This window comes from Podarcis gaigeae (genome assembly GCF_964106915.1).
Source record: "Podarcis gaigeae genome assembly, chromosome: 4".
NCBI lineage: Eukaryota > Metazoa > Chordata > Lepidosauria > Squamata > Lacertidae > Podarcis > Podarcis gaigeae.
Window position 1 is genome coordinate 10,884,888 of NC_139677.1, and position 9,844 is coordinate 10,894,731.

General features: G+C 42.7%; 1 long non-coding RNA gene across 1 annotated transcript; it reads right to left on the reverse strand.

Annotated features, from left to right (window-relative positions):
• Positions 1-3,918: 3,918 nt before the first annotated feature.
• Positions 3,919-9,295, reverse strand: LOC310842914. Its single transcript, XR_014563377.1, has 2 exons — positions 9,151-9,295; positions 3,919-3,999 (listed from the first exon to the last, which is right to left on the reverse strand). It is a non-coding gene; the product is annotated as an uncharacterized lncRNA (long non-coding RNA).
• Between the last annotated feature and the right edge of the window lie 549 nt (positions 9,296-9,844).

Below are 9,844 nucleotides of genomic sequence, written 5' to 3' on the forward strand. Positions count from 1 at the left end.
TCCCCTTATTTCCTCCCCTACCCCATGGCATCGAGTAAAACAAAACATGCAATGTGGTGTCGTCATCAGGATCTAAGATTTCTGTTCCCATTTCATTGGTAGTTGCTTATGAACTCATTCAGAGGACAATGACATCATGTCATATGAGGTCGGAGAGGAAAAATGAGGACTATTGTTTCCAGTGGTAGCAACACATCCTGCATAACATCTGAGTCCTCTGGCCCACAGCGAGCGAGAAAAATGGACTGCACAAACAATTCATTATTTTCACTTGCTACACATTAAGCATAAAAGAGAAGGCTTCTGACACCTTTTTCCTGCCCAAAGTCATTTTTTTAAAAAAGAGACAGACAATTTTGAATCCAAAAGGTTAGGATGTTCTAACATTTTGAGCACAAAGCAGCCACCCTTTTAACCAACTTTTCTAGATTTATATTCCTTTCCCAACAATGTCAACAAAAGGAAATCTTACTTTTAAAAAATGCCAGCTTTGCAGAGGTCACTGTAATTACTGGAACTGTGCTTGGCAGAGTGACCTGTGCTTGGCAGAATAAACTTGCAGAGTTAAGCTGGCCAATAACAAAAAACAAAGTCCAAACACCTTCCTTAATCTCTGTTAAGGAGCCAGCTGGAAAAAATGAGAAATCACAGGGACCAAAAAACGCCTCTTTTCTGAACAGATTGCACTCTGTCCTACACCAGTTTGAGGTGTAGGACCTTCTGCAGTTACCCTGTATAGTTGCAAGTTTATCTGGCATTTTAAAGAGTGAATAACAGCTGAATATCTGCACCTTAGATCACCTTTATTATTAGAGAGCGTGGGGTATTCCTTTCCATGCAAACGACAAGTTCTGCAGAAACTGAGAAAAGTTATGTGGCTGTAGCCATGCTCCTTATGTCTCTTCATGTTCCTCCAGGCAGTGAATGTCAGAGTTATGAGTGTGTGCATGGGGACATAACTTTTGAGGATTATTATTATTATCATTATTATTGGGATGCAGGTGGCGCTGTGATCTAAACCACTGAGCCTAGGGCTTGCCGATCAGAAGGTTGGCAGTTCGAATCCCCATGATGGGGTGAGCTCCCATTGCTTTGTCCCTGCTCCTGCCAACCTAGCAGTTTGAAAGCATGTAAGTGCAAGTAGATAAATAGGTACCGCACCGGCAGGAAGATAAACGGCGTTTCCGTGCACTGTTCTGGTTCGCCAGAAGCGGCTTAGTCATGCTAGCCACATGACCCGGAAGCTGTCTCCAGAATTCTAAACTTGTTGGGAGTCTAGACAATTAGATGAGTGACCCTCACTCCTTCCACACAGAAACTGGGACATCCCTGGAAGTTCATGCAACTATTTCACTATAGTGCAAAAGGGGCCTCACTCTGCTATATAATACAGCGTCTTAACCAAAGTACAATTAACACAACCCCTTTGGAGTAGCTGAGAAAAAGAAAAATCCTACATCTGATAGCTTTGTAACCACCAGGGGGCCTTTATAATACACTGTAATTGTATCTATAAAAAGTGGGAGAACCACACAAAAGAACTGCTGTGCTCTCAGACCGAAGCGGTTTGGAAAACCCTCGCAAACTGGAGCCAGCGCGTTTGTAGAGTATGCATGTGGTCAGAGTCGGCCTTTTCAAAACAAAAGCCTCTGAAAAACATTGTGCGCCTAGAGAAGTCAAATGGGGCGCTTTGGCAAGCATGCCTCACTTGAGAATATTTGCAGCTAGAAGCTGAGTAAAGAAAACAAAGTGGTATTTCATCGGGAGTAAAAAGCCCCCTCCTGTTCTTTGGAACGGAAACTTTTAAAAGCGAGAGATGTTGAGAAAGAGGCAGCTTGAGCTGTAATGGATGTTGGCCATTTCATAGCAATGTGTTCCAAATGGCTGGCTCAGCACAGATTCCTGGAAGGCAGGGAATGTTATTGTGGGTCTCACAGCACTGAGGACTAAGGGAGCAATGTTACGGCAAGGTCCACCCGGATGAGTGGGTTGGGATCCAGCAGATCTCTGGCTGAGTCAGAAAGTTGCTGGCGCAGCTGGGATATGCCAGCTTAACTAACTCATACTTGGCATAGCGGGAGATACACTGGTGTATCTCCTCCATCCTGGCTCAGCCAAGTCCAGCAAACTGTAAACTGGCATATAATAGGTTGGGAGCTGGGCCTCCTGTCCAATGAGAATTAAGCTCCAGGGTACCACAAGATTCCTTTGTGTCCCCCTGTGCTTCCTTATATCTCCATGAAATGCTGGGACAGTTGTCTGCAAATTTTGGGATGAGGGGCCTGTTACGTATTCAGTGTTCTGTGTTTGCCTGAGCTTGAGTCTGGACTAAGGATTCTGAGCTCCTGTGTTCTGATTCGATACATGATATCCAATCACAGAACATTTCAGGTTTGGGACCTCTGCCACTGGCCCTTAAACTCTGAGTCATGATTTGCAGCTTGGAAGTTTAGACAGCAAATCATGTTGGGAGTCGGAGTGGCCCAGGCCTTCAGAAATGTATATAAGCAGTCGCTTTGTCCCTGTGGTTCAGTTCTGTAGTTCAATAAAGGTTCTTGCTGTTATCACTGTGTCTTGCCTTGTGGGAACCCACCTACACTTCAGGGTCGTCACTATGCTGATAATGTTCAGCTCTTTTTTTCCCTTTTCAAGAGCACCAGGTGAGGCAGTGGGTGAACTAATCAAGACAAAACACTCAGAACCTCATTCCAGATAAGATGGAGATATTAATGGTGGAACTTCTCACTGACTGGAGAATTTTTATATCTCAGAATCCAGACAGACATACACTCTTCCTGTAGAATCAGGTGGCAATTTAGGGGCAGTTCAGGGCCCAGTGCTGTTTTTAGAACCAGAGGTTGCCAGCTGTTTTGAAAGGAAAATCTGATTGCAAGGGCACATTCCTTCCTAACCTCCAGGCTAGACTACTACAACACGGGCCTGCCTTTGAAGACTGTTTAGTGAAGGCTGAAACTTCAATTAATTCAAACTGTAGCATTTGGAGGAGAGAGCTGCTGGAAGCATGCAATGCACATGCAATGCACATGTCAAGACACCTGTATCAGGTCCAAAATGGTTTGGAACCTATAAATAGAATACAAAATATAAATCTAATCCTTCACCTCAGACTAAGGTCAGAAATTTCAAGAATATGACATATACAGTACTCAAGCAATACACAGATGTACCCTTTCAAATCAATTTAACTTTTTAAAAATAAAGAAAAGTATCGCATCTTGAGTAATAAACAAAATCACAGCATGTTCTACCTCAATCATGATTTATTTGATTTAGTGCTGAGCAGCTGGGACTGCAGAGAACATTGAGCGTTGAAAGGAAAAGGCATTAAAATTCAAGCTACAGTTGAGACGGAAAAGTAAAGGCACTGCATAGTCCCTCACTTAACGGAAGTAATGGCTGGAGTGATTAATGAGGAAATCATGTTAATAAGATGATCTGATGTTGTGCTATAAATCACTGTATTTGCTTTACGACACTCGTATAATTCAATTTTGCAAGATGTAATTCATATGTCTGAATCAAAATAAAAATTATTCCGGTAATAGACAATGCTACACTGCAGATATGTCCTGATGCGTTCAGTGGTATATATAAAGCAGTTGAATAGATGTGTTTTAAAGTGTAATTGAGAATGGCAATACATATTTAAAATTTAAGTTGGGCTGCAGGGTTTAATAGGCTTACAGTACAATCCAAGGCATGTCTACTCAGAGGTAAGCCTCGGGAAGTTGAATGCGTCTTACTTCTTAGTAGACTTGTCTAGTTTTGTACTTTAATAGGCTTACAGTATAATCCTAGACATGTCTGCTCAGAAATAAGCCTATGGAATTCAATTGGGCTAACCTCTTAGTAGGCATGTATGGAAATGCAGTTAATTTGTAGATTAAGCAACAAACGTTCCAGTTGTTTAATGTTTATTTGTTGAGGCTGTTGATTATTTGTTGATTAATCCTTACTCGTTTTGGTTCTGCTGTGTTACTATAAAAGGAAACAAAAAATAAATTACTGTATATAAAAAGGGCTTTACATTTAAGAACAGCAAGCAGTTTTTTATACTAACTTCTAAGTTCTCACATTTCCTTCAACGTCCCCCAAATCCTCATATATTGGTTGGTATTCAATGCTTGTCCTACTTAGAGTAAATGCAGTGAAGTTGATGGACAAGATTAACGTAGGCTCATTCGTTTCAGTGAGCCAACTCTGAGTAGGACTTAGCTGAATACAACCCATGGCATTATTGACAGCGTGCAATTTCAATGTAATTGGTTATAGTTTGAAACCAATGATTAGATTAAAAGGGAGTTAATTAATAAGCTAAACGTTCCTGAATCACTTGTCCCCTAGAGCCATATATACTCAAAAACCATAAAAATTATAGATTTAGCTGATGCTAAAAGTGGGGTATAAATATATAATATAAGTAAATATATCAGGAGCAGTTTGTTCAGTGGGGCTGAACATAGGTACATAATAGTCTAAACAACAAACAGAACCATATTTTTTTCATGTATTCCTTCACTCCATCCCACCCTCTAATTTTTCTCTGATTTGAGTGGCCTCTAATAATTGTGTAAAACATGCAGGGATAAGCAAGAAAATAATAATAGAATCAATTGAATAATTATTAAATTATAACAACACAACAAGATGGAAGAAGTCAAATATTGAGATCACACATGGGTGAAGGGGAGTGGGGGGTATTTGGGAACCTATAATATCATTTATAATATAATTTGTTAATTGCGTTGTATTTACAGATAGCAAAGGGAAGCATAGAGCAATTAGATATATTTTAATTTATGTCAGAAAATGAATATGGATTTTGAATTTGATGTTTGTAATTTTTTTTGGTTTTGAAATAAAAAATTTGAAAAAAAGGAAAAGAAAGTAGGATTTTTTTAAAAAAAAAGTCTAAATACCGTATTTTTTGTTCCATAACACTCACTTTTTTCCTCCTAGAAAGTAAGGGGAAATGTCTGTGCGTGTTATGGAACGAATGCCTACGGATGGCGGGGGGGGGGGGGACTGCTGCAGTCATGAGCAGAGGATCCATGGTTCCCCTTCCTTCCCTCCTCCGTGGCTCGCTTTGAAACAGCAAAGTGGGAGAAGAGCCGCTGAGTGGGGAGGAGAGAGGGACAGAAAGCCTGCTGCTTTAAAAGAGCAAAACGGGAGAGGAGAGAAGCCTTCTCCCCTTATACCCCTCTTCTGCATTATTAGCAGCATCCTTCTCCACCCACCCCTAGCGTGCTCCTTGTCCCTTGAGTGCTTTTCCTTCCCTCCCCACTTAAAACGGGGTTACAAAGCACGGATCCACATGGATCCTCAGGATTTTTGCACTGGGTCACCCCAAATTCACCATCAGATCACATAGCATGTCCATGGCTACAGCTTGCACCAAAAATATAATGCACCCACTGTTGCCTGGGGCCGCAGTGGTGCAAAAACGTAGTTACAAAGCACGGATCCACATGGATCCTCAGGATTTTTGCCCTGGGCTACCCCAAACTCACCGTCAGATCACATGTCTGTGGCCACAGCATGAACCACAAAAATCATACAGCCACTGTTTTGTTTAGGATATTTTTTTTCTTGTTTTCCTTCTCTAAAAACTATGTGCGTGTTATGGTCGGGTGCGTGTTATAGAGCGAAAAATACGGTAACAAACAGGCTTGCCATTGTGAGATGCACAGTGCAGCACTAGATAGGACTTTGGCCTAAGCCAGCAGCAATCTTCTTATGATCTTCTGCTTTACAGCACAGATATGATCAATGGCAAATGCAGCTTCAGAATAACCACTTTTATACTTCCAAAGAGTTGCAGTCAGTTCTTGTTTCTGTGCAGCCTGAGTTATACCACATTCTAAAATGACTAGCCTGCAAACAGTTACCATTTTAAGACTATTAACGAACAGCAGTTGGCCTCCACTACCAGAAATAGATTATCTTCCTCTTCCCTAAAAAAAGGGGGGGGGACTTTGTTGAAGAAGAGTTATGTTCTTCCAAAACTTGCTGCCACTTTTGTGAAAGTTGGCCATTCCTAATAAGGGTGATCCAGATTGCAGTTTGCCTTTCCATATAAACAAAACTTGAAAGGCAAACTTCACCCACTGCCCACTAGATGGCTGAGTTATTTCAGGGACGCAAATGCTAGCGTGTTCCTTGGCACTATGAGGTGCCAAGACGCTTGGATCCTACACTTTGTTAGACTCTGGGTGGCATGGAAAGAGTTCTGGCTACTTTATTTGCAAGAGGTAATATAATGGCTCAAAAGACAGAGGTGATCTTGGGCAGCTCACTGTTTGTGGAATTGGACCATCAATGCAAGTATTTTCAAAGGTGGTTAACAAGTACAATGATACCTTGGTTTAGGAACAGCTTAACTTATGAACAACTTGGATTAAGAACGCTGCAAACCTGGAAGTAGGTGTTTTAGTGTGTGAACTTTGCCTTGGAATAAGAACATGTTCCGCTTCCTGTTGAGTGTGTTCCATTTGTAAATTGAGTCCCCCGCCGCTATGGGAAAGCACGCCTTGGTTTAAGAACGGACTTCCGGAACGGATTAAGTTCGTAAACCAAAGTACCACTGTACAATTTCAAATTTTCAAATAAATCAGTAGAACAATGCAAGAATGAAACAGCAGACACAAAGCCAGCATAAAAGCAACATCACAAGAAACTAAAGGGCTGGGAACGAAAATGTTCTTTGCCTGCTAGCAAAAAGAGAGGCCACCGGTCAAGCCTCCCTGGGGAGCACATTCTGGGGAAAGGTCCCACAACCATGTTGCCTCCTCTGTCTCCATGCAGCTCACCTCCAACTGTGGCAGGGACACCCAGAGGAGGGCCTCTCAGAAGAGAATTTTAATGCATGGGCATCTTGATGTGGAAGGAAACCCAAATTAGAGGCTTTTTGAGAGTTATCTTTAGCATGCGTGGGAGCCAGTGAAGTATAGCCTCCTTCCTGCTCCACTAAGATAATGCAAGAAGTCCTACAAAACACAAGAAGCCCATATTTCACGTTTCCCCATTTTACAGCCTGGGGAGGCGCTACACTGTGAGTTCTTCCCACATGGTTCAGGCAGCAGCAAGCGGCACTGCAACTCACCAGGAAGGAAAGTGGGAGGGCCAAGGGAAGTTGGCATTGTGCAACATGCTGGCAGTGTTGGGATACTCTGGTGGAACAGCATCAGTCAGTTAGCGACAAGAGCCTCAGATACACCCGTGCACGCTCTGTCAGCAGAGTATGTAAATCTCCACACAGCAGATGAGGCAGACAGAGGCAGATGTAAGCATTATATACAGCATTTATTCAGCATAGTTCAGGAACAAAGGAAAACATGTCTGCATGCCTTCGTCTCCGGAAAAACTGCAATAACACAAAAGCTACATACAGTGGTACCTCGGGTTACATACGCTTCAGGTTACAGACTCCGCTAACCCAGAAATAGTGCTTCAGGTTAAGAACTTTGCTTCAGGATAAGAACAGAAATCATGCTCCGGCGGTGCGGCAGCAGCAGGAGGCCCCATTAGCTAAAGTGGTGCTTCAGGTTAAGAACAGTTTCTGGTTAAGTACGGACCTCTGGAACGAATTAAGTACTTAACCCGAAGTACCACTGTACAACGGAAGTTCCCAACAGTGCTGGGAGTAAACAGGCATGTGATACACAAACGTCATGCCTGTACCCTTTTAAGGTGGAATGGAATTATATCCTAACAGACAGGAGCACCGTATGGGTTCTGCTGCTGCATTCGCAGTGCTGTCCGCCCTGCCGCCTTGCCTCTCTCACTCTCCCTTCCTGTAAGCTGCAACATCTCTGCTGCCGATGTGGGAATGTTCAGGGATGCAGGAGAGGATATATTGACTGATTATATCCTTATACAACTTGTGTTAACAAGTTCCCAATTTCAGCAGAGTAAAACATTCCCCTTTATTTTAAGTTTGCAACGGCAGCGTTTGCTCAGGTTCGCTAGAACCTCTATAATAATCACTCTGGTAATTTCCCCTTTATTCCCTCTTAAAATAGAAGACACGACACAGTACTTTAGTAAAGTATAAAAAGAGTTTCCTCACATTGTGTTCACATCAGATCCCAGAAGGCAGACTTAAGCTCAGTGAAGTAATATACATTTGGATTCTATCTTATAAGAAGATAGTCCCTTTCTCCTCTCTTGGCTGGGAGCCAAGAGAGCATCTTTAGCTTAGTAGATGTTGCTTGTTCGATGGAAGAGAGGCAAGAGAGGTAAAAGAGGCAAGAGAGAGATGGCTGCCCCTGCCCTGTGCTTTTATCATTACCTGCACAGGTGAGGCCACACCCACCTCTAGTCACATGCAGAGGAAGTCTGCCCCAGCCCAGAGGGGAAACAGGAAGTTTACTTGCTGGCTGGACAAACATCCCTCCCCATGTCTAAACATGTACACTCTAGGAATGTTGTAATTGACTGCTCTTGTGTTTTACATCCCACAGCCAAGAGGTCAGGAAAGTGCCACCATCCCTTCCTGCCATCAGCCATGGCGTTCGGGGCTCCTGGAGTCCATTTTGTACTGCTCTGAAGCCACGCCCATGCCATGGAGCTCACACGAGGCTGGACCACAGCTGTCAACTTTTCCCTTTTCTTGTGAGGAATCCTATTCGGAATAAGGGAATTTCCCTTTAAAAAAGGGAAACATTGACAGCTATGGGCTGGACCCTTTGAAATGATGGAAAGATATTGGAGGAAAGCCATGAAGTTCATATTACAATATACAGGCACTCAGGTCTGTGGATGCTTGTGGGCTACAGGTAGCAGTGAGGAAGGAAGTGACTGCTTGTGGACTGCAACCTCACCACGGTTACAGTGCACTGTGCATTGTGGTGATGCCACACAGCTTTGTGGCTTGGACCAGACTGTCCATAGCCACCATGAACTAATTGTATTTTAAATGCAGGCTGCAGTCGTCTCTTCTTCTCTTTCTTTTTCTTAAGTGCCTCTCTGAAAGCTCTGTCTTAATACAAAGCTATTTTTATCCACCCTCCTGCTCTCAAACAGGTGGTCACATAAAGCCAATTTACTTCTCGAAAAACCAAATTACAGATCAGGGCAGATGTCTAATGCAATTCTTCTTTTCTGGTCTCTTTCCCCTGTTGCACTTACGTCTTATTGAGAAAGAAGCACCAGAACAGGGAAGGAGACCACTGCTTTTGCTCCCCTTCATTTCTTGCAGGCAGCTGGGCCTAGCAAGGAGCTCTGAACTCTTGTCCAACAGGGAGCTATAGCCTTCCAAAATCCACACACACTATGATTACTTCGGCTGTGTGAACAAAGTGCTCCCAGAATTCTAATTCCAGAACAGAATCCTCCATGCTATGTTTAGAATTGTTAGAACCAGATCATTCAGAGAACTTGCTGTCTCAATTTCAAGAGAGTTCACTCCATACCACTGGGAAAAGGGAGGCTCTTTAGAATGAGAACTAATTAAATCTAACATTGAGTGATGCTAGCTAGAAAGGCATTATTTTCCTTAAAAGATACTTGGCCAAGCTAGAAATTCTACTGACACAGATAATCCCTTAACTTCACCTCTCCATCTGGTCCTTTGGTATTTGCTATTTTCAAGAGAAAGGCATAGACCCTCCATGTGCCCCTATTTTCCAGGGATGTCCCTGATTTAGAAAAGCCATCCCAGTTTCTGATTTGATCCTGTAATGTCCTGCTTTTCCTTAGGACGTCCCTATTTTCATTGGAGAAATGTTGGCGGGTATGGAGTTATCCGACCCAGGAGCCATCTGAGGCAATTCTTTATAGGGAAGGTTTTTTAATGTTTAATGTTTTGTTGTGTTTTTATATA